The sequence below is a fragment of the Gopherus flavomarginatus genome, chromosome 3 (genome assembly GCF_025201925.1).
Source record: "Gopherus flavomarginatus isolate rGopFla2 chromosome 3, rGopFla2.mat.asm, whole genome shotgun sequence".
In the NCBI taxonomy this organism is placed as follows: domain Eukaryota; kingdom Metazoa; phylum Chordata; order Testudines; family Testudinidae; genus Gopherus; species Gopherus flavomarginatus.
Window position 1 is genome coordinate 70,562,066 of NC_066619.1, and position 22,273 is coordinate 70,584,338.

The following is a 22,273-nucleotide window of genomic DNA, read 5'->3' on the forward strand; positions in this document are numbered from 1 at the left end:
TACATAGTGATCTTCCTTCATTGGGACCAATGAGTTTTGCACCGTCGTGCTGTAATCAATTGCTGTTTGACAAATGCTTGGTTTTTTAGATTGTTCTTTTTATTTTTTATTTTGTTTTTGTATTAGTTTTTTAGGGAGTTACCAGATGCTGGTTTTGATTACAGCTATTTTGTCCCCATTAATGGGTGCCTGCCACATCTTTTAGAGTCATTAATCTGCCCTTCTTTGACATCTCAGTAGGTGTGTGTTGTAATCTTCCTGGCGCCTTTACGTCCGTCCTTGATTCCCCCCTAGAAAATCTGGTCCAATGATGGCCTTCACACTTATTTTTTAACACACACATTCCTTATTCACACACACAACAGGATTGATTTACACAAAGCATTTCAACAGGAACATCAAATTGAAATATACGAAAAAAACAATTATTGCATTCTTTTTACTTATTTTAAAATGCTAAATCTACAACAAAGTGGTGACCCTATAGGTCTGTTATTGCCTTGAAATTAGTTCCAGACACAAGATTCTGGCTGATGCATCTTTACCATTGGCCCCTTAGGCCATTCCTTTCTGCTTTCAGAAAGGGTGGCTGGCAGGATATGGTCAAATCATACATCAATACATATAATGCATGCAACATTATTATCCTTTATTTTTTATTTTAAATTATACAAAATACAAACATTAAATCCTACTACAACAGCATTAAGATATCAACACTGGCAGCAGGTCTCCCCTAGCACTCCCACCAATGCCAAGTCCAGTGGACCTGCATAGGGGCGGGAACAGTGACAGGAGAGCTACCTACAAAAATCAGCGTAGATACAGCCAAAGTGCCTGTAGCAGGAGCAAGAGCATATTCTCAATTTGCTGTAATGAAGGGGTAGGTAGGAGCAGCATTCATATTAGACTTTATTCAGGCCTAGGGAACAGTTGTCTCAAAAGGCAGTAGAATAGAAGGCAGACAGTCAGATTGGTTTTTTTTGAAGATTTCCGTAAGGGTCACCAGGATCTGGGAGAGTGATCTGATGCTGGAGACAGCTAAGTAAAAGTCCCACTAATGTGCTTTATAACAATTTGGCAGGCTGCTGTTGAGTGAGTGAGTTTCAGTACTTGGTGTTTAAAAATGATTACAACCATCCATACCCAGTAAACAATTTCTATATCATCGTTAACACTTTTTCCCATGTTGTCTTGAAGTAGAAAGAAACGCCTGTCTATCACTGATGCTATTCTTCAGTTTTGTGAGAATACGAAACTGTTTTTAAAAAGAGCAAGAAAGAGAGAGATTTTGGCCAGAGATGTGATGCACATAGTAAGTAGTTGGATGTTAATTCAGGCTATCACCTTTAATTAGGGCATCAGGGCTGGAATGTGCACTCTTCTCTCTTTGGAAATGAGAGCTCATGATCAAAGAAGAGCTACTTAATTTAAATAATTTAAATATGTATCAATTTTAATTAAAGTTGATATTGAGTATTGAATATGAAAATTACTGCTTTTTTCTTTACATGTGGATGCTACCATATAAATGAGCAATTCTCTTGTTCAGAGAAACACAGCATCTGGCTGGCAATTTTCCTTCAGGGTTAAAAACTGCAAATGAATATGTGCTTGAAGCTGGCTGCATCACTAATGTCTTCCATGCAGCCAGCAAGGCAGGGGATCTTCCATTCTGTTAGGTTGGGTACATAGGGTTTTTAAAGGCCTCCTAATGCCAAGCTTATTTGATGTCACTAGTTTATTGAGTACATGCTATTTATGTATCTTTAGAGAAAGCAGAGTTGGGAAAACTTGGTACATTTTTGGATTTCACAAAAACTATACACATCTGTATTAATTTTAATGAATTGTAGTAGTTTTGTGTAAGCTTTTTAATATCTTTGGGGTGGGGGGAAGGGTTTTAAAACACATAAACACACCTGTGTGCAAAACTGTATACTGTACATGCACAAAGACATATGTAGTCACCCAGAGATACACACCAGTACACGTACCTGCACATAGACACCCCCCCCTTCTTATCACCACACACATGCTATACTCAGATACCACAGTCATGGGCATGTTAAAAATACCTACCTATATACTGACACCCACACAGACACACCAGATCTTTTTATTGGCTCCTCTGGTATAAGTTATAAGAGTCTTCAAACCTATGGCTTCCTTCCAGCTGAATTCAATGGGACTAAAGTTAGGGATGTGCTTAAATGTTTTGCTGGATCTAGACCAGGACCCTGAGCATCTTGCAGGATTGAGCCCCAAAAGAGTAGGTTAAGACCATCCTCCATTCTTTCTTCCAAGCCTCATAATCTTTTCTAGGCCTTTTCCCGATGATGCCATACGCTGTGTGTTTAAGAACATTTTGCAATCTACTGAAATGTGTCTGTGCAGAGCTGATAGAGGATTTATCACTTTAAACAAGGAAACTGAATTAAAAATTTTATTAAAGCTAATGTTGCAAAAATATTATGTAGTACCCAGGTTAAGAAAAGTGTGTCTGTGCATCTGGGGAGAGTGCTTAGGTTATCCACAATACAAAGATTGTTTTAAAAAATCATAAGATATGCATGATCAGCAATAACCCAAATTAAGGTGAATACATTTAACAATACAGTTTAAATATTAGAATCCGAATACTCCAGATACATCACTCATGAAAAGCTATACAGAGAGTTGGTTGTAGAAAGCAAATATAGGAATGAGTGTAGTTTGTCTCTCAGTAATTGAACATTTAGGAAAATACAATCCATGAGGAAAGTATTTCAGTTACTTTCCCCATTGCACATAGCCGATAGAAACGATTTATCATTTTAAACAAGGAAGCTGAATACTAAAGCCCATCTGTGTCCCATGTTCAAGTTGGGACATAAAGGAAAAATATGATCACCTGAAATACAAAGTGAAGGGTGACTGTCCAGCCTTAATTCTGCTCATTATGTCTTCACAGGAGTATAGCTTCAAACCAAAGCATGAGATTTTGCATGTCTCAGCCATTTCCTTTTCATCTTTATCTTCAGATTTATTTCTTCCAAAATGGAGTTGGTTTTTTGTGTGTGTTTTTCCCCTTCTTCATTCTGTGACCAGCAAGGATCATTAATTTCCCCATTGCTCAACTATCATCAAAGGTTGCTTGTCATGGAAAATGTCCTACCAAATGAGTAGGGCTGGATATCCTGAGCCAATAAATGCTGTTCCTAAGCTAGCCAGAGGGGTTACTGTACTGCAGTGGGAGGTTCTCCTCCTCTAAGTGCTAAGCATTCTGTTTTCAAAGCACTCCCAGCCCATGCCAAGACAAGGAGCAAGGGACCAGCTAAATAGTTTTTGTAATGAGCACTTTGGCTGATAAATTTGTATTAGATATATAGAAGGTCCTGAAATAGATGTAGTAAGAGTGGCATCCGAGAGGTGATATGGCATATCCCTGGTGCTCCTAATGTTCTTTTGCAGAAAAGCAAACTCTGTCTTTACCAAAAGATGTTTTATTTTAGAGCAAATGAAATTTCCAACACATGCAGTGGAAAGTCTTCCCTTATGTACTTTCAATTGACAGATCCACCATGCTAAACATTTACCTATCAATTAGTACAACTGTACTGCTGTTCTGTGACATGATGCCATTATTGTGCATGGCATGTTTTTGTTGTCAGCTTTCTTAACCCTGATGCAATTGTTGTTTCAGTAAAGTGTGGTGAAACATTCCTTGTTTTCAGAACTATTGATTGTTAAAATTACAAACAGGAAAATCAACTTGTGATAATCATATATTCAATGACCAGCCTACAAGATAGAGTAATTGTGCTTAGTCTATGGTTCCTTTCTTCTGTATTTACCAGACATGGCCCCTGTGTGTTAACCTTGAGACTTAAGCTTTCCCATTATGCCTGAGCTGAAGAGTGCAGGTGACACATGCCCCCTATGGTCATGCCATAAAGACTGAGAAATCATCTGAGAGAAGATCAGAGGGGAATGTGTTTTGATGTGTGCACTAAAGTATAGAAAATGTTACATTGAAACCTTATAATGGAATATTTGTAACAGAAACAAAAGGGAGAATCTATATTTGAAACACCAGTAGATTTATTGTTGAATAGCTTTTGTTTAAAAGTTATTCCAAATTCTCTTTGTAATGTTTTTCTACTTGTTACAATGTGTTTTGTGTGCTTTAAATATGGTGCTCTCTTTGAAATTGACTGTGAATTATTGACATCCACTCATCAGGGTTTTGCATATAATAGGCCTGATGTTTAAGTCTGTTTAATTGTGATGGTGTGTCTCAGCCCTGAACTAGCATGGCTGGGGTTAACCCTTCCCTCTTGGTTGAGGAGGCCCCACCCTACCTCAGCTCTGCTGAGCATGCTTCAGCTGGAGCCAGGATATAAAGGGCAGCAGAGCTGCTCAGTCTGGGCTGACAGCTGGCAGGGAAGAAGGTGTGTGGATAGCTCCTGGGAGAGGACTGCCTGCACTCCAAAGTATGGCAGCCAGCCAGCCGGAGACGGCCCCCATACACAGGCTCATGATGTTGCAGAGAGTGGAGGGACCAGAGAATCCCAGAGACAGTGAACTCCACAGACTCGGGTAGGAAATGACCCAGGGAAACTTTGCGGGAAAATGGTTACAGAACTGGACCAAAACTCGGCATGTTTTGGTAGGACCTCCGCCGAGCTGGTGGCGGGTAACTCTGCCACTGACAGGGCCCTGAGTTGGGACCCAGTGGAGAGGGTGGGTCTGGGTCCCCCATCCTGGCCACCACACACCCTGGGGTGGTCGCCCAACTCACCGATAGTATTGACTCTGGCCGTCAGGCCGCACTGCCCTGACCACAAGGGCTGTAATATTGACTCTGGCCAGTAGGTCACACTGCTCTATGAGCAGGGGCTGTACCACCGACTCTGGCCGTTAGGCCACATTGCCCTGACAGCAAGGGCAGTAGTATTGACTCTGGCCATTAGGCTGCACTGGCCTGACAGCAAGGCCTAGAGTATTGACTCTGGCTGTTAGGTTGCACCACCTTGATAGCAAGGGCTCCACTAGGGATTCTGGCCACTAGGCCATACTGCCTTGATAGCCTGGGCTACTAACTAAGGCCATGGAGTCACACAGCCCCGATACCAGGGGCAGCCCCACGGACTCAACTGCAAGGCTGGAACGCACCTCTCCCCTGCCCCCAAGGGGTGCACCAGCCCTGTGACAGTAATACTTTTTGAAAAATCCGGAAAAAGCAGAACTCTGGCCTGTGCTTCAGCAAAGAATTAAACTGAGGAGCAGGAAGAAGGAGAGTGTATAATTATATAGAATATTGCCTGAGCATCCCATCTCCTTCCCTGCTTTGCCCCCTTCTCACCCATTACACCTACCTGTGCCTGATGCTTACAAGTGCTAATCCATCTCACTTTCACAAGTACACATTGATTCAAAATTGTCCCAAACACAGGCAATAAAGTATTCATCAAGGCTGCTATTCAAACTTCCTTCTTGTTTTTTAAAAAAAGTTGTGACTTTAGTCCTGATGAATTTGAAGGACTAACTTACTGATAAACGAAAGGAAGGAATATTTTCCTTCGGACCAGGATACAGACAACACAAACACTAGCTGTCACTAGAATTACTTTGCCCACACACCCAACTTCACTAAAATAATCTATTATGAAAAGTGATCTAAGTAAGGAACCAGAGAAAGTTAAGGGCAAATATGCACACAGCTATGTAAAAATAAATTCCCTTTCTTATCTGATCCAGGCACAGTGTAGTGAAGAACTGGGCAGAGACATATGAAAATTAATTAGAACTTCAGCCAGAATTGGATTTCAGGATTCTAGAGGGCAAAATGAACGACCTCTTTTGTCCCTTAGTCCTCTACCTACACAGGGTGAATGAGGTCTAATAAGGAAATCCTTTGCAACCTGTGGTGATCATAAACACTAACACACTGAACAAGTGTTAAGGTGCACAGTGGGAAGGCTTACACATCAGACATCATACAAAGAATCAATTTCCTGTGGGAGGAAAAGATACCATGGCAATAGACACCTTAGACTTACCTAATAGTCTAGCTTGGGGATTGAAAGAGTGTGCCTTCAGAATACAGCATGGCTTTGATTTCTAATGGCACTTGGGCAAATGTTGTGCCTATATGAAATCACAAGTTTTTCCTTTTACATAGGCACTGTATTCTGGAAAGACGCACAGCAGGTACTAAGAGCCATCTATCTACTTATATGGTCCCAGAATTATAGTATGTGAGCGCCTCACAAACTTTAGAGCTGATCACATATTTTTAACATTATAACTGTTTTGTTGAAAAATTGTGATTTGTCAATGGGCTGTGCTGTACAATAGATGGGTACCTGAAACTGGTCTCACCTGGTCAGGGAAGTAAGCCCCTCCCTGCCTGATTGTTTCACCATCCTGTTGTAAGGTCATGGTGAAGATGTACCACAGATACAATTTTCTGCGTGTGTAGGTATAGGCACACACACATACCTACATTCATAACCAAAACCTGTATTCAGAGCTCACATAGCAACCATCACTGAAAAAGAAAGGCTTAGATGTGAGAATCTCCTTCACATCATCTTCAGCAAAACCAATGCAAAGAATTCATATAGCTTCTCTGAAATGGCCTTGTCTTTCTGGTGTGCTTCTCTAGCACCTCCATAATCCACTGTCCCTGCTGATTGTTGGTAGGCTTCTTGCTTCAGATGTTCTTAGTTTTTGTGTCTTTTGCTAGTTGCTATACTGTTACACTTGACCTGTCAGAGTTTATTCTCCTTTGTTTTCCTCAGTAGGATTTGATTTCCAATTTTTCGGGGATTTTTTTTGCCTATAGTTCTCTCTTTTACTCTGTTGTATAGCCATTGTGGCATTTTTTATCCTCTTATTGTTTGTAAGTATTTTATTTTATTATTTGAGGAATATATTTAGTTTGAGCCTCTAATATGATATTTTTAAAAAGTTTCTATGCAGCTTGCAGGTGTTTCACTCTTGTGACTGCTCCTTTTAATTTCCATTTAATTAACTTCCTCATTTTTGTGTAGTTCCCCTTTTTTAAGTTAAATGATACTGTGGTGCGTGTCTTTGGTATTCTCCCCCTTCTCCCCGCCCCCCACAAAAATGTTAAATTTAATTACCTTCCGGTCACTATTACTGAACGGTTCAGCTATATTCCCCTATTGGACCAGATCCTGTGCTCCATGTAGGATTAAATCAAGAATTCTCTCTCCCCTTGTAGGGTCCAGGACTAGCTGCTCCAAGAAGCAGTCATTCATTAATGGTGTCTAGAAGCCTTCTGCATCCCATCCTGAGGTGATGTGTACCCAGTCAATAAGGGTATAGTTAAAATCCCCCATTATTATTGAGTTTGCTATTTTGTGTAGCCTTTCTAATCTCCCTGAGTTTTTCACAATCACTGTCACCATACTGGTCAAGAGGTTGATAGTATATTCTTACTGCTATATTCTTATTATTCAAGGAATTGCTATTCATGGAGGTTTTATGGTACAGTTTGATTCATTTAGGTTTTTTACTATATTTGACTCTGTGCTTTCTTTCACGTAGGAAGCCACTCCCCCACTACCGTGACCTACTCTGTCATTCCTTTATATTTTGTACTCTGGTATTACTGTGTCTCATTGGTTATCATCATTCCACCAGGCTTCTGCGATGCCTATTATGTCAATATCCTCATTTAATACCAGCCACTCAAGTTCACTCATCTTAGTGTTTAGACTTCTACCATTTGTATACAAGCACTTGTAAAATTAGTCAATATTTAGTTGTCTGCCTCTCTGTGGTGTAATTGAATGGGACCCTTTTGGGTCTTACTGTTTCTCTTCAGTTCCTGCCTGTACTTTATCAACCTCTATCTTCTGTTTACTCAGATGTACAGTATCCCCTTTAATATATCCTCCTTTAAGGATGCCTCTAAACTGTGTGCCCCACCATCCCATTGGCTTTCTTCCCTCCTCTACTTTAAAAACACCTCTATAACCTTTCTAATTTTGCATGCTAGAAATCTGGTTCCATTTTGGTTTAGATGGAGCCTATATTTCCTGTATAAGCTTCTCCTTTCCCCAAAAGTTCCCCAGTTCCTAATAAACCTAAATCCCTCCTCCAAACACCATTGCCTAGTCCACACATTAAGACCCTCGAGTTCTGCCTGTCTAACTGGCCATGCATGTAGAAGTGGAAGCATTTCAGAGAATGCTATGGTAGAGGTCCCAGACTTTAATCTCCTACCTAGCGGACTAAATTTGGCCTCCAGGACCTCTCTCCTACTGTTACGAGACATTTCTCCAACTCTGTAATAATAGGAATTATGAGTTTCTCAATGGTAATTAGACACCTATCTGCCTTTTGTGGCTTTGATTTCCCTCTCTATTTCCCTTTAACTGTAAACATTAATAACATAAGCATAGATGCACGGTCAAGAAGTAGGAACCTCTTTTTAACATGTAGGTCAAATTCATCATTGGTACAACTCTTCTGCCCGTCAGTGTAGTTATACTAGGGATGGAGTTGGCCCCTTATTGCCTTTTCTGATTGAAGGGTCTCAAGTTTTGTTAGAATGGGCTCACTCTTGGTATCCATTCTATTCGTAGCTCTCCTGCCAATCACTACATGTAGCCCCAATCCTGCAGTGAGCTTCAGCTGGGCAGATACCAGTGCCCCCACAAATCTCATTGAAGTTCTATGCAAGTACAGGGGTCCCAGCATGTGGAGCTCATTGCAGGAGTTGGGCCTTAGTTCAGAAAAAAAAAGTCCTAGGGTGGCATTTTACCTTTAATACATTTTCAGTGCCAAGTATGATGCTTTGGAGATGTTGTCTAAGAGTATTACAGACCTGCTGTCTGGCTGATAGCCACTTTTTCAAGCGTTACATTTTAAGGCACTGTAATCATGCTGCACAGTTATATGAAATGATATATTTCATGCCTGTCATTTCACCTTTTTAACACTTCTAGTATTATTTTTCTTGCCTCTAGCTAAAATGAAAAGGCAGCAATGAATATATGTATTAGGGATTATGGATGGTCAAAGGAAGCTTCTTGATGAGCATATCCAGTCCAAAGCAAAGATGGCTAAAACGAGGCTGTGGCTGCATAAGACCTGATATTTGCTAAAACTGGAGAACTGTCCTCATATTCTCAATAACAGCAATCTGCTTCCTCTCCTGTCTCAAATACATTCCATATATTGATGTGAAAGATTCAATGAGGTAAGTAGCTGATTTCTCTGAAAACGTGAAGAGACATTGCTTTCCCTTCACCTTCGCCCATTCGCTGACATTTATACACATATTGATCTTTTACTAAGCCTTGTCATTTTATAACTATATATAAACACAATTGCCATAGTATATTTATTACCAGGTGCTCTGGTGTTTACTCAGGATTTCAAGATATTAACTGCAAACATCTGAAATAGGCAGATGTGCTAATGTAGCAAAGAGTTTGGACGGTTATCTTGACACTGAAGTTCTTGTGCTGGTCCCTTGCAATAAAACTTGAGAGCTCTGTGTTAAATAACAATGCAATATCACAGTGTACTTCTGAGTAACTACAGTAGGCCTCTGACCATACTCGAAGGCAGCAGGCTGGGAACAACATGACTTAAAACACCTGGAAAAATGCAAATAATTTCCAAACAGTACACTGCATAATTGTTTGATTGTTATACTTCATGAAATTTATAAATAAAAAGTTAGGAAGTGAGCCTGATATGGTTATGGCTAGCCAAACAGCGGGCAGCCCTTGCATTTAGAGTTTGAAAGCTTTCTGTTTAATTTTGTTCCAACTTCTCTATACACTTTGTGTGTAGCTCTTGACTGTAAAAACTAGTATGAAATGTCTTTTGGAATTCACGGGACTAAAATGGAGTTTTCCAATTGGCTAAAAAGGATGTTTTACCCAGATGTCAGTAAATGCATGAGCCTAATTGTTTTCCTTACATTAGTATTATTATTTATTTGTACTGTATTAACATCTTGAGGCCAAAGCCCCACTGTATTAGGCACTGGTCACACACAACAACAGATGGTCGCTGCCTGGAAGAGCCTACACTCTAAGTTTAAGACAAGAGACAACAGGGGGATAAAACAAACAGATATATGTGGAAAACACCAGGGCACAATGACATAGCTCTGAACAGTGGAATAAGCAGTGGTCACAGCCCACCAGCTGTTCATTTTGTGTATGAACTTCAGCTCATAATAGCAATAAGACAGACATGGCAGTGCACTTCTGGATGATGACTGATTGTACTTCTGGGATGGGAGATGGCCAGTTGGTGTGGCACCTGGCTGCACTGTGACGAAAAGGAATCTATGCAGGTCACTTCATCCCTCAACCAAAAATGAAGGCTTGTGGACAGAGCTGTCCCTTGAGTATGGCGAATTGGGACAACTGCCCCAGACCCTACGCTTTAGGGGGCCCTGTGCTTCAATAAGATTGTGAGGAGGCAGGTGAGGTGGGAGGCAGGCGGGGTGAGGAGGCAAGCAGCTAGTGGCAGGCAGGTGAGCAGAGTGATGAGGAGGAACCCCACACACACCAGAGCCTCCCCCTCCTTCCAGTGCCTGCTGCCAGCTGGTGGGCCCTGCCAATCAGCACCTCCTCCTCCAGATGTTTTGTGGTGTTGGGAGGTACTGGGGGGTAGGAGAGGGGAGAGGAACTGGGTGGGGAAGAGGCAGGGTGGGGGTGGGAAGAGGCGAGCTGGGGGCAGGAAGAGGTGGCACCTATGTCCCGGGATCTGCATCCCCCTAGAGACAGCCCTGCTTGTGGAGGCAGGTCCACTCAGAATCAAAAAATCTGGACATTCCTACAGTTCTCAAAATCCCAGTAGTAATAAGCCAATCCTCAGCCTGCTGGGATTCTGAGTCCTGAGTATTATAATTACTACAGTAAGATCACCCTCTGGGAATACCGCTGGCTGTTGTCAATATAGTTTTCCCAAGGGGGATGGTGAAAAGCCTAATTGTTAGTAGCTGTGGGGCCTGTAGCCTGCCATGGGCCTCTGAGCCATATATAGGTTATATAGATAAGGCATAATTATTATAAGACTGTAATGCAATAACCTTAGGCCTGTATGAAAATTAGTTCAAAATGACTAAGGTCTACCATGACATGAGGGGCTTGGGATAAGGAGCTAACCGATAAGTAATGTTAAGTCAGGAGATAGGTATTACAATAAACAAAAGTGTTCTGTGCTGGGAGAAGGTGAAGTGAGAACCACAGAGATATACTTTTGGAATTTTAGTAAAAGTTTAAGGGATGATAGGTTTAACTGTAACGTACATGTGCTAAATTCAACTATACCATGGCAACTAACTGACATAAATGCTAAAGAGGCTATGATAAATGCCTAATTGGCCTATAGAAAGTAACACCAATATTATTGAAGTGTGGAAGTACAGAGAAGGAAAAGAGGTGGAAACCATCAGTAATATGTTTAAGATACAGTGGGCGTTAGTGTAACCCCTTATAAAAGTTAGTACCCAGCCTCTGGGACACACTATTATGATGACTGTATGGGTCACCTTACCTTCTTCAGGGTTCCCCGCAAGGGATGACATGAGTAATGCAAGTGCTAGACGTGCTGGATTGGCTCTATCTCCCTTGCTATATTACAGTGTTTGTGGTTTCGTTTTGCTAATAAAAGGTATAACATTATTAATCAGAGTGGATTGTTTCTTGTTTGGGCCATGAGGTTCCCAGTTTAATGACAACTTTGCTACTGTAGCTGATCTGGAGACAGTACCCTTTCTGACCACTGCATGATAGATAAAATCAATTCCTATTTACAGGCCCCAAACTATCTGAACCAGAGTTGGGACCCTTAACTACGTGTTTTAAGCCCTGGATTGCCTGGCTGTGTGCAAAGCCTGTTGTTGTTGGTTATTATTTGTCTTGTGCTATCACCCCAAGACCTTTGACAGGATTAGAAGCCTGTAGTCATTGTATAAACGAGGATGACATGGTCCTTGCATTGAAGAGCTTGCAACTTAAATAGATAAAATGGATAAAGAATATTAAAGAAACAGCATTTAGCCCAATGTTAAAGATATGTTCGCTTTTAGTTACTTTTTTATTTATTTGTTTTTTTAAGTATCAGAGGGGTAGCCGTGTTAGTCTGGATCTGTAAAAGAAGCAAAGAATCCTATGGCACCCTATAGACTAACAGACATTTTGGAGCATGAGCTTTTGTGAGTGAATACCCACTTCGTCAGATGCATGTGGTGGAAATTTCCAGGGGCAGGTATATATATGCAGGCAAGCCAGAGATAATGAGGTAGTTCAATCAGGGAGGATGAGGCCCTGTTCTAGCAGTTGAGGTGTGAAAATCAAGGGAGGAGAAACTGGTTTTGTAATTGGCAAGCCATTCACAGTCTTTGTTTAATCCTGAGCTGATGGTGTCAAATTTGCAGATGAACTGAAGCTCAGCAGTTTCTCTTTGAAGTCTGGTCCTGAAGTTTTTTTGCTGAAGGATGGCCACCTTAAGGTCTGCTATAGTGTGGCCAGGGAGGTTGAAGTGCTCTCCTACAGGTTTTTGTATATTGCCATTCCTAATATCTGATTTGTGTCCATTTATTCTTTTCCGTAGCGACTGTCCAGTTTGGCCAATGTACATAGCAGAGGGGCATTGCTGGCATATGATGGTGTATATTACATTGGTGGAGGTGCAGGTGAATGAACCAGTGATGGTGTGGCTGATCTGGTTTGGTCCTATGATGGTGTCGCTGGTGTAGATATGTGGGCAGAGGTGGCATCGAGGTTTGTTGCATGGATTGGTTCCTGAGCTAGAGTTACTGTGGTGCGGTGTGCAGTTACTGATGAGAATATGTTTCAGGTTGGCAGGTTGCCTGTGGGCGAGGACTGGCCTGCCACCCAAGGCCTGTGAAAGTGTGGGATCATTGTCCAGGATGCGTTGTAGATCCCTGATGATGCGTTGGAGAGGTTTTAGCTGGGGACTATATCTGATGGCCAGTGGAGTCCTGTTGGTTTCTTTCTTGGGTTTGTCTTGCAGTAGGAGGCTTCTGGGTACACGTCTGGCTCTGTTGATCCCTTTCCTTATTTCCTCGTGTGGGTATTGTAGTTTTGAGAATGCTTGGTGGAGATTTTGTAGGTGTTTGTCTCTGTCTGAGGGGTTAGAGCAGATGCAGTTGTACCTCAGTGCTTGGCTGTAGACAATGGATTGTGTGATGTGTCCGGGATGGAAGCTGGAGGCATGAAGGTAGGTATAGCGGTCGGTAGGTTTTCGATATAGGGTGGTGGTAATCACTTATTTGCACCATGATGTCTAGAAAGTGGACATCCCGGGACCTCCCGGGACCTCACTTCAACCTCCGTGGCCACACTATAGCAGACCTTAAGGTGGCCATCCTGCAGCAAAAAAACTTCAGGACCAGACTTCAAAGAGAAACTGCTGAGCTTCAGTTCATCTGCAAATTTGACACCATCAGCTCAGAATTAAACAAAGACTGTGAATGGCTTGCCAGTTACAAAACCAGTTTCTCCTCCCTTGGTTTTCACACCTCAACTGCTAGAACAGGGCCTCATCCTCCCTGATTGAACTACCTCATTATCTCTAGCTTGCCTGCATATATATACCTGCCCCTGGAAATTTCCACCACATGCATCTGACGAAGTGGGTATTCACCCACAAAAGCTCATGCTCCAAAATGTCTGTTAGTCTATAAGGTGCCACAGGATTCTTTGCTGCTTTTATTTTTTTAAGATTTCTCCAAACCGTCTCCTCTTTAACTCTTGGTCCAAGTGTTCACCACTGCTCATTCCACTCCACGCACCTCACAGAAAGAGTTCCCTACACAAACCATGGACAAAAAAAAAAAAAAAGTCAGCTGGTTTCTGTTGTTCCAAACTGACAAAAGTGTTTAGAGGCCTGCTCCAACAAACTCATGTGGGTGGGGGAATGCAGAGGACCCTCACGCCAGTCCCTGTCTCCCCTCAGTGTCCATTGCCAGTTGTTCTCAGAGCTTTTTATGCCAGTGAAGTGGTGACTGCTCCAGGGCTTTGGAGCTGTGCTCCAGCTCCAGGCAAAAACCTGCAGCTCCACTGCTCTGCAGCTGCTCCGTGCTCCAGCTCCAGGCTCCGCTCCAAAGCTCTGGACTGCTCTCATGAGATCTCCAGGAGGAGGGTGCAGGGTCTTTTGTGGGAGCCTTATTTTCATAGGGTCACATTTGTGTAAATCAGCAAGAACCTAATTCATGTCAATGTGGTTACACTGGTGTAACACTAGTGTTGATTAGAATCAGGCCCACAAAACCTTAGGCCTGAGAATTTCCACCCTGAAGTAATCTGGAAGTATACTTTGGGTCATGTCCTAGTGCTTAAATAAACCATGCAAACTGCCCATGGAAGTCTGTTTTTAAAAGAAATGTGATGCTAGCACTGAAGAGCTTGCAATCTAAATAGACGAGATGGAACATGTACTCCCACCAATCCAGATCTCCTCCTCTACGTGTTGAAGGGCATTTACAATGAAAGATACTATAGCAATGAAAAAAGAAAGCTTAACTTTACTCAGGGTGAAGTGAATGTCCTTACTTCTCAGATTAAACCCAATTTGCTTTGTTTTCTATAACTGCATATATTTCAAGGAAGAAGAATAGGGCAAGGACAGTATAAATCAATACACTTAGTATTTCCCGTACTGAGATACTAAATACTCAAAAATTCCATGAGGCTAGAGCTAATGTTGTTGGGAAGCAATAAAGTAACACACCACATCAGGATGAATAGAAATGTTAGAAGCAGGACCTAGACAACCAGGTGCCTAAGAATTTCAGCCGTCTCTGCAATATTAGGAGGATGTCTGGCCTATTCTGCCCATCAGCAATAATGGAATTGAGCTCTATACTGAAGATAATTGCCTCAAGTCATTCTTCAGCCACGGGGAAGGTAAGATTAATAAAGAGCATTTGTTATAATTCTGCAACCAATTTATGTAATGGAACACATAATAAATAACCACAATTAAGACGAGCATTTATCATAGCCAATTTATACATCCGTTTGTTTTCTGTGTGTTAAACCAACCATTTATATTAATAAGTTGTTTTCTTTGTGACCTTTTTTTCTCTACACTAAAGTAAATATTGTTTGTCTTTGTTTTTGTAATAGATCCAGAGGTTATAATGAATCATGGTAACTTCTGGAGGTGCTGCTGCACCCCCTGGCTTGAAGTAATAACAACAAACACCAAATCCGTGGTTTCCATCATCAGCACTCCCACTATAAAAATTATTCCAGCACTCCTGCAACTTCCCAGCTACTGAAAGATGGTGTGCAATTTTTCAAGGAGCGCAAGTTTCTGCATATCACAATAGGAAGCCATTATTTAAATAACTCCACAAGAATGAAATTCTTGCTACAAGTAGACAGCCTGTACATCTAACCTCATTGGTTGTATTTTCACTGAAGTAGTAGGGTTGTTACATCCAGCTGGAGGCTGAAGGAATTATGTCCTAAAAATGTTGTTGATCCAGAGAAATCAAGATACACTGCCACATAAATTGTGCATTATTACACTGATGTCAGTGTAACGAATCTTGGTTGCTCAAGTCCTTAAAAACAGTAGTGTGAGATAAGTAGCCATTGGGGTGCAGTAAGATGGCCTAAACACAGACAACAGATCCATTTCTGGATACTGAAAAGTAAAGCCAGCTAAAATTCCATTACTCTTACTGAACAGCCTTCACTGAAATAGGAAAGCTGTTTCAGATAGATATTTCCTTTCCTATTTTTGAGGTTCAGTGTAAATAGATGCTGCTGATCTTCAAAGGTACTGTATGTAATGGCACATATTTGAGCATGTGTACTTCTGTGAAGTAGAGTATGGACATTTCCGTGATGATGCCATTGCACCCTGCAATTTGATGAAGAGGTAATTCCTTAAGTTAAACTCTGCTGACAATGAAGCAATTTAATTAAATCCCATTTTTTTTTCTGGATTTCACCTATCTTGTAATTTCCCTAAACAGGATAATGTTTGCTCTTTCAACTCTGTCAAGAGTCTTCAGTTGTCTTTGATTCTGGTTTATTTTTTCAATATCAAGCACAGTCTATAGCTAGAAGTTCTTTTCATCATATAAGAAATAAAATTAGATTGCATCTACTGTTAATTGCTGTGTATTTGAAAACACCATTCATACTTCCCCACTTCCAGTATCCTACCTCCATGTAAGTACTGCTGCAAGTCTGAAATACTGAAAACTAGATATTGTATTGGGTAAACAAAGGGTTAACTTGTGAGCTATTATTAAGGGTGAAGAATTGAGACTGAGCTTTCTTCCTGTCGCATGTTTTCCCCTCTTACTTTAAATTTATGCATAGCTAATTCTAATATGGTGGTGACAAGTTGTTCTGAGGCATTTTAAACAAAGGGTACAAGACCTGCAATAAAGATTTGTCCTCTTTTATTGCATGCATTATACCAGAAAAGTTCTGAGCAGCAATCATTGTAAAATAAAGTAGGAAATAAAAAAAACTTTTATTGCCCTATGAACAGCCATAGCCTTTCGATCAGTATGGAAAACAAGAAGACTTCAGATTGTTATGGCACCTGAAAAAAAGTATAACAAGAAATGCATGCGGACTTCTGTTGAGGTGCATATCAATATTTATTAACCCAATAGCTAAATAGTGAACCAGGGGAAGCTGAAGTTAATATTTATGGTAAAGAACAATAATCTCTGATGATCACTGAAACAAGAAAACTTTGTCCAATCCTTACTGCAGGAGAAAAATCCCATAGAAGTGCACATGAAAATCTATACTTTGAGGCATGTAGGATTTAGATTTGTGAATCTCAAAACAGTCATGAGCCCAAAATGCTGAGTGCAAATTTAGACGATGGAATGAGGAAACTTTGTCCCTTAGTATAATAAAATTGCTGTCGCTGCTTGACATCTCATGTTTCCAGATCTTGAATTAATGTCACCAGAGGTGGCACCTGGAGCAATCTGGTACTTAAATTTGTCTGGCTCTTACCCCAGACACATTAGGTACAATGGAAAATGTTCAGTTTGATATGTAACCAATTTTCAAGCAATCTAGCTTCTTTCCGGAGAATAGTGAGAACCATGCTAAAATGCACTATGCTTTGTTTATGTTTTTTTAAAAAAACTTTATCTCTGGATTTCTTAAGTATTTCAGCTGGGAGTCAAGGATTTAAGAATTTTTTAATGGTGGGATTTCTCTGGGTGAAAGTGATAATTACATTAACTACTGTATTTCTCTGTTTGGTTTTATACATAATACTCTACATTTTAAACTGTTTGGAGTATTACTCTTATATGGCATAGTCAATGAACATGGAAAAAATCCATTAAACTGGATATCAGATACAAAGACTAGTGGTAATTTGTTAGTTTGTTTCTCCAAGGGAGAAAATATCTATAGTCCATGGCACCTTTGGGTTCTGAAATCAAATTACAGTATTAGCATTGCTGTCCTTAAAAGAAGTCCCTCACAGAGAGACTTGTCAAGGGGTCATATAGTGCAGTGCCTAGAAAATTCACATGTATTGATGGAGCACTGATTAGCAGGAACAGTACTTTGGGCATTTATTATATCCTGTCATTTTCCATTACATAATCCATACCCTTATTAATAATAGTAATGTGGGTGGAATCACTCACCACTGAATCAGGAAAACACATACTGCAACAGAAAAACTGTCCAGTTTTTGTTGTTGCTGTTGGGTATAAAAGCAACTGATGTATTCTGTAACTACCGGTTCAAAATGACTGTAGCCCGGCTAATGAAGCTAAACACTGATGTCTATTTTATGCATCTCTGAATCCTAGCTTGTACCAGAAGCATTAAGGATTGGACTGCTGTAATGTCATGTGGATAGAAGATTAAACAGGATTAAAATAATTTGAATCTAAATTTCTATTGTAACAGCAACTGTTAATTTCAGGCCACGTTGCTGTTTGGTGCCTTTCTGCACCTCAGAGTTTCTAATGGTATCTTGTGTGAATAGACATCTCCGCTTCCCCTCGCCCATGACTAGTTACTATGCAATTACTTGCTATCCGCTTTCTCTGCCTCATGGAGGATGACAGAGGCATTGTTCTCTGACAAAGTATCAGACAGCACCTTGTCCCAAAATAAAATAAGGACAAAAAATTGCTTTTGGTTTTCTAATCAAGTTAGGATTTTATTGCTCAGTAAATTATGGAAGATAAAACAAGCAGAAATTAAATCGTTAGACTTTAACGATATCACTCAAGGTCCTCAAAACATTTGGTTAAGTTATTCTATAAGCTTAGTTATAAAAAGGAAAAGAAACGTTAATTAAGACAATCTCAACCCTTAACTATAAATTACGCCGACAGAATCCTTGGTACTTAAGAACATCTTAGACAGCAGATGTTTATAAAATGGAACTTATTTGCCTCTGATGCTCCCTTTTGAGTGGTGTCCTTTCCTGCTCACATATCCTATTTATTATAAGGAATGTTCTTTTCAATATTATAATGGGCAAGAGGGTGATGAAGTACTCCAAAGCAAATATTGATTTTACATTAGAATCCCTCTTATCAGTCGCCTCCCCTCAAACAATCCAACTATCCTAAGAAGTTCTGACAAATCAGAATATCTTTTTGTTCCTCGATTCAGGTTTTCAGTGTGATTATTGGAGGAAATTCACTGGAGCAATTATCCTTTGCAATTAAGGGCCAGTTTCTCTTCTGGGATAAATTAGGAAGCTCCATTGACTTCTATGAGCTATATCACTTTGCACTAAAAAATAATTTGGCTCCACACTTTTTAAGGGGCCTCAATCCAATTTCCCATACAACTTTATGGGTACAACATTTTACACACTATTACTTATGCATGCTGATTATAGACTCATGTGTACTTGATATATGGAAACCTTACCGACATTTGCATATATGAATTCTTTCCTTTACAGAGACACAGTGATAATGCACTGACTGAATGTATACAGATGCCATGTTTTGAAAATCTGTTTAATCTCATCTGATTCTTGGGTAGAGGACACCTAACTCTTGAGCAGGGATTCTTAACAAAGTTCAAATATACCAGTAATGCTTAAAATCACTGTGTGACCAAATCTTTTCCAGACTCATACAGAAATTGATTTTTGTTAGTCTTCCACTCTAGGTAATACAGATTATTAATTCATACATTACAAATAAAATCATATGCCGATAGATCCATCTGGACCATAAAACAACGCATAGATTCTTTTAATCAATGTTGAGACGTCCAGATTTTCAAACATTATTTGGGTGCCTAAATCCCATTGAAATCAATGGAAATTAGGCCTTTACATACCTTTGAGGATCTGGGACAAAGATAAGCATAGAAAGAACCTCAAAATGTCTGCTGTTCAAGTTAGGCTTTGATAAACATTCAGAACTTAGGCGGCTTACCTGAACTATCTTGCATTTGCAAAATTGGCTGTGAAACCTCATTCAATTTCTGCTTTCTAGAGAGAAATACGGTGACATTTTGGCATTGCCTCTACCAGTCCTGGCCAGAAACCAACAATTTGAAAAAAAGAAATGTAGAGTGAAATCCTGGCCTCACTGAAGTCATGGGAGTTTTTTTATTAACTACAGTGGAGCCCAGATTTTACCCACAGGCTTTTCTGACCCTTACAAAAGGTTCAGTTTGAGTTTGTAAAGTTTCAGGGAGTTCTGAGTGTTTTAGAAATGGTGTGCACACCCTTAACCAAGACACCAATGACTTCTATGGATCTATGCAGATTTACACCCATGTAGGATTTGGTTGTCAGTGTGCTGTAAAGCAAAGAAAGAAAGCTACTCTGAATACATATTTGGCACTTCTGATTTGAAGATTTTAAATCACTGAACATATTTAAGTGAATGTATATGCAAGATGCTGGATTAACAGCACTCCTACCATGCAGGATGTCAACTTTCATTTAGTTTGCCTGCCTATTATGGAGGTACTGGGCTCCTTAACTACCAGCATGCAGAGGTAGCATGATTCCAACACTGGAGAAAACTCTTGTTTAAACAACAAATTCTTTTGATAATTAGTAAACATACTGTAGCCAGTGAAATTATCAAAAAATGTGAAAAGGAAATAGATCTAGGTTTTAAGCAAAAATTAAGTTTTCCCCAGTGTAAATTTCCCTTTTAAACTCTGTTAGCTAAAAACCTAATAATCCATAACTGTGCCTCCAGATATAGAAAATCTTCTATGGGGATTTTGCAGGCTCACTGGAAATGCCCCATATTTGTGTTTTGATCTGTACAAGTTCAACTAGCAATGAACTGTCAGCAACTATGAAGGTAACTTTGCAGTTGGGATACAGGGACAATCAGCTACCCAAGAAATTTTAAAACTGTATCATAAAATAGTATTTAGAATCTGTGACTTTGTAATATTGCTGCAAACTTTATTAAAGAGAAAGTATTTGTGCTGGAGGGGAGAAAAATAGGAACTCATAGGGAATTATACAGCTGTATTAAAAATTAAACTGAATAGAATTTGGCTTTATATTAAGCCTTTCATACTCAAGACATCTCAAAGTGCTCAAAAAGCAATGAGTTACTGGTGGCAGAGCCGCTCTGTAGACAGTCATTACGCACCCAACATGCACTCAGGCATAGCTTGGACATTGCTAGGTCAAATTTTCATTTGTGCATGCTAAAGGAGTAATTGTGTGCCTTCTCGCAATTTGTATGTGAGAATGCAGGGTTTGCATGCATAGCAAGTGCCTGTCCTCATTTTGTGCCCCAAAATAGGTGCCGGCAATAGAAGGTTGGAATGAAAAGCACCTAATAGTTAGGGCTGGCTGAAAATGTTCCAGTGAAGCTGTTTGTCAATGGAAAATTGGGGTTTTGACTAAATGACATTTTTCATGGTAAAAGATCTATATTTGCATACATTATATTTGTGTGTGCAAATATAAAATATGTATAAAAAGCAATAAATATACATTTATTGGCCCAGATTCTCAGCTGTGCCAAGCTTACACACCTGGCACAGCTGAAGGGAGCAGCATGGGACTGCTGATCCTGGTCTGGTCAGGGGCCAAAACATCCTCTGGTATAACTGAAAGAGCTGTGTGCTCTGCCTTACCCCCATCCTGTCACTAGTATGCTCTTTCATGCCCCATCTAGTCCCCATTATGCCCTGACCTAACCCCCGGTATAGACAGCGCTATTTTCAACAGGAGGGCTTCTCCCATCAGTATAGCTACTGCCTCTCGCAGAGGTGGATTAACTATACCCACAGGAGAAACTCTCCCATTGGCAAAGCAGTGTCTTCAAAGAAGTGTCATAGTAGCGTGCAGCTGCACCGATTCATCATTTTAAGTGTAGACCTGCCCTTAAGAACAGCCCATCTCCATAATTGTGGAAGTATAAACACACTGTCCTGTGGCAGCAAATGCCCACCTCTCCCGCGCTATACAAATCAGGAGAGAAGGCAAACCAGACTACGTTTTAAATAGTGAACAATTTGCGAATGATTGAAACAAAGTCCCAGCTCAAACAGACCTTTTCCCCATATCTCAGCTCATCCCAGTGCTGCATTTGTGGCTTCTGCCTGTGACAGTGGTATGAGCTTTCAGTTTGTCTCTAATGTCTATCCTATAGAAATGAATTGAAGCCAGAGGAGGAAAAAATGCCAATGAATACGGAGATCTTGTTCTGCAGAAGCTCATAGCAGCAACAATAGACAAAAGAGACAAAATTCATCACTGCTCTAACTCCACTGAAGGAAGTGGAGTGCATCAAGGATGAATTTGGCCCAACATCAGCAAAAGCAATATTGTGTAGTGGTACCATACACGTGGCAGTATATAATGCACTGATTGCTGTGTCTGCCATTTGTTAAATGTAAAGAACACATTACTTCTTGCCTCGCTCTCTCTAATGGTTTGAAGGCAGTCTGGAACGGTAATATGGCCCAGTTTTCTAAAACTGGATTCATAAATTTAGGCTCCTAAGTCCCTACTTATGCACTGAAATAAGTCACCTGATTTTCAAAAGTGCTCAGAACCCAAAAGCTCCCATTGACTTCAACAGAAGACACAGCAGCTTGCTACAACCTATGGCTGGTACTGAAAGCCAGAGTGTGCAGATGTGCTGCCCCCTGCCTCCAGGTTGAGAGAGGATGGTGTTGAGTGCTCCGTCCTCTACAAAATATAGCCCTTTATGCCTCAGGATCTCTGCATCAGACATATCTGTAGGTGTTTTTAGGGACTGAGTAAGGTTAAGAAGTCATTGCCTGGCCAATATAGC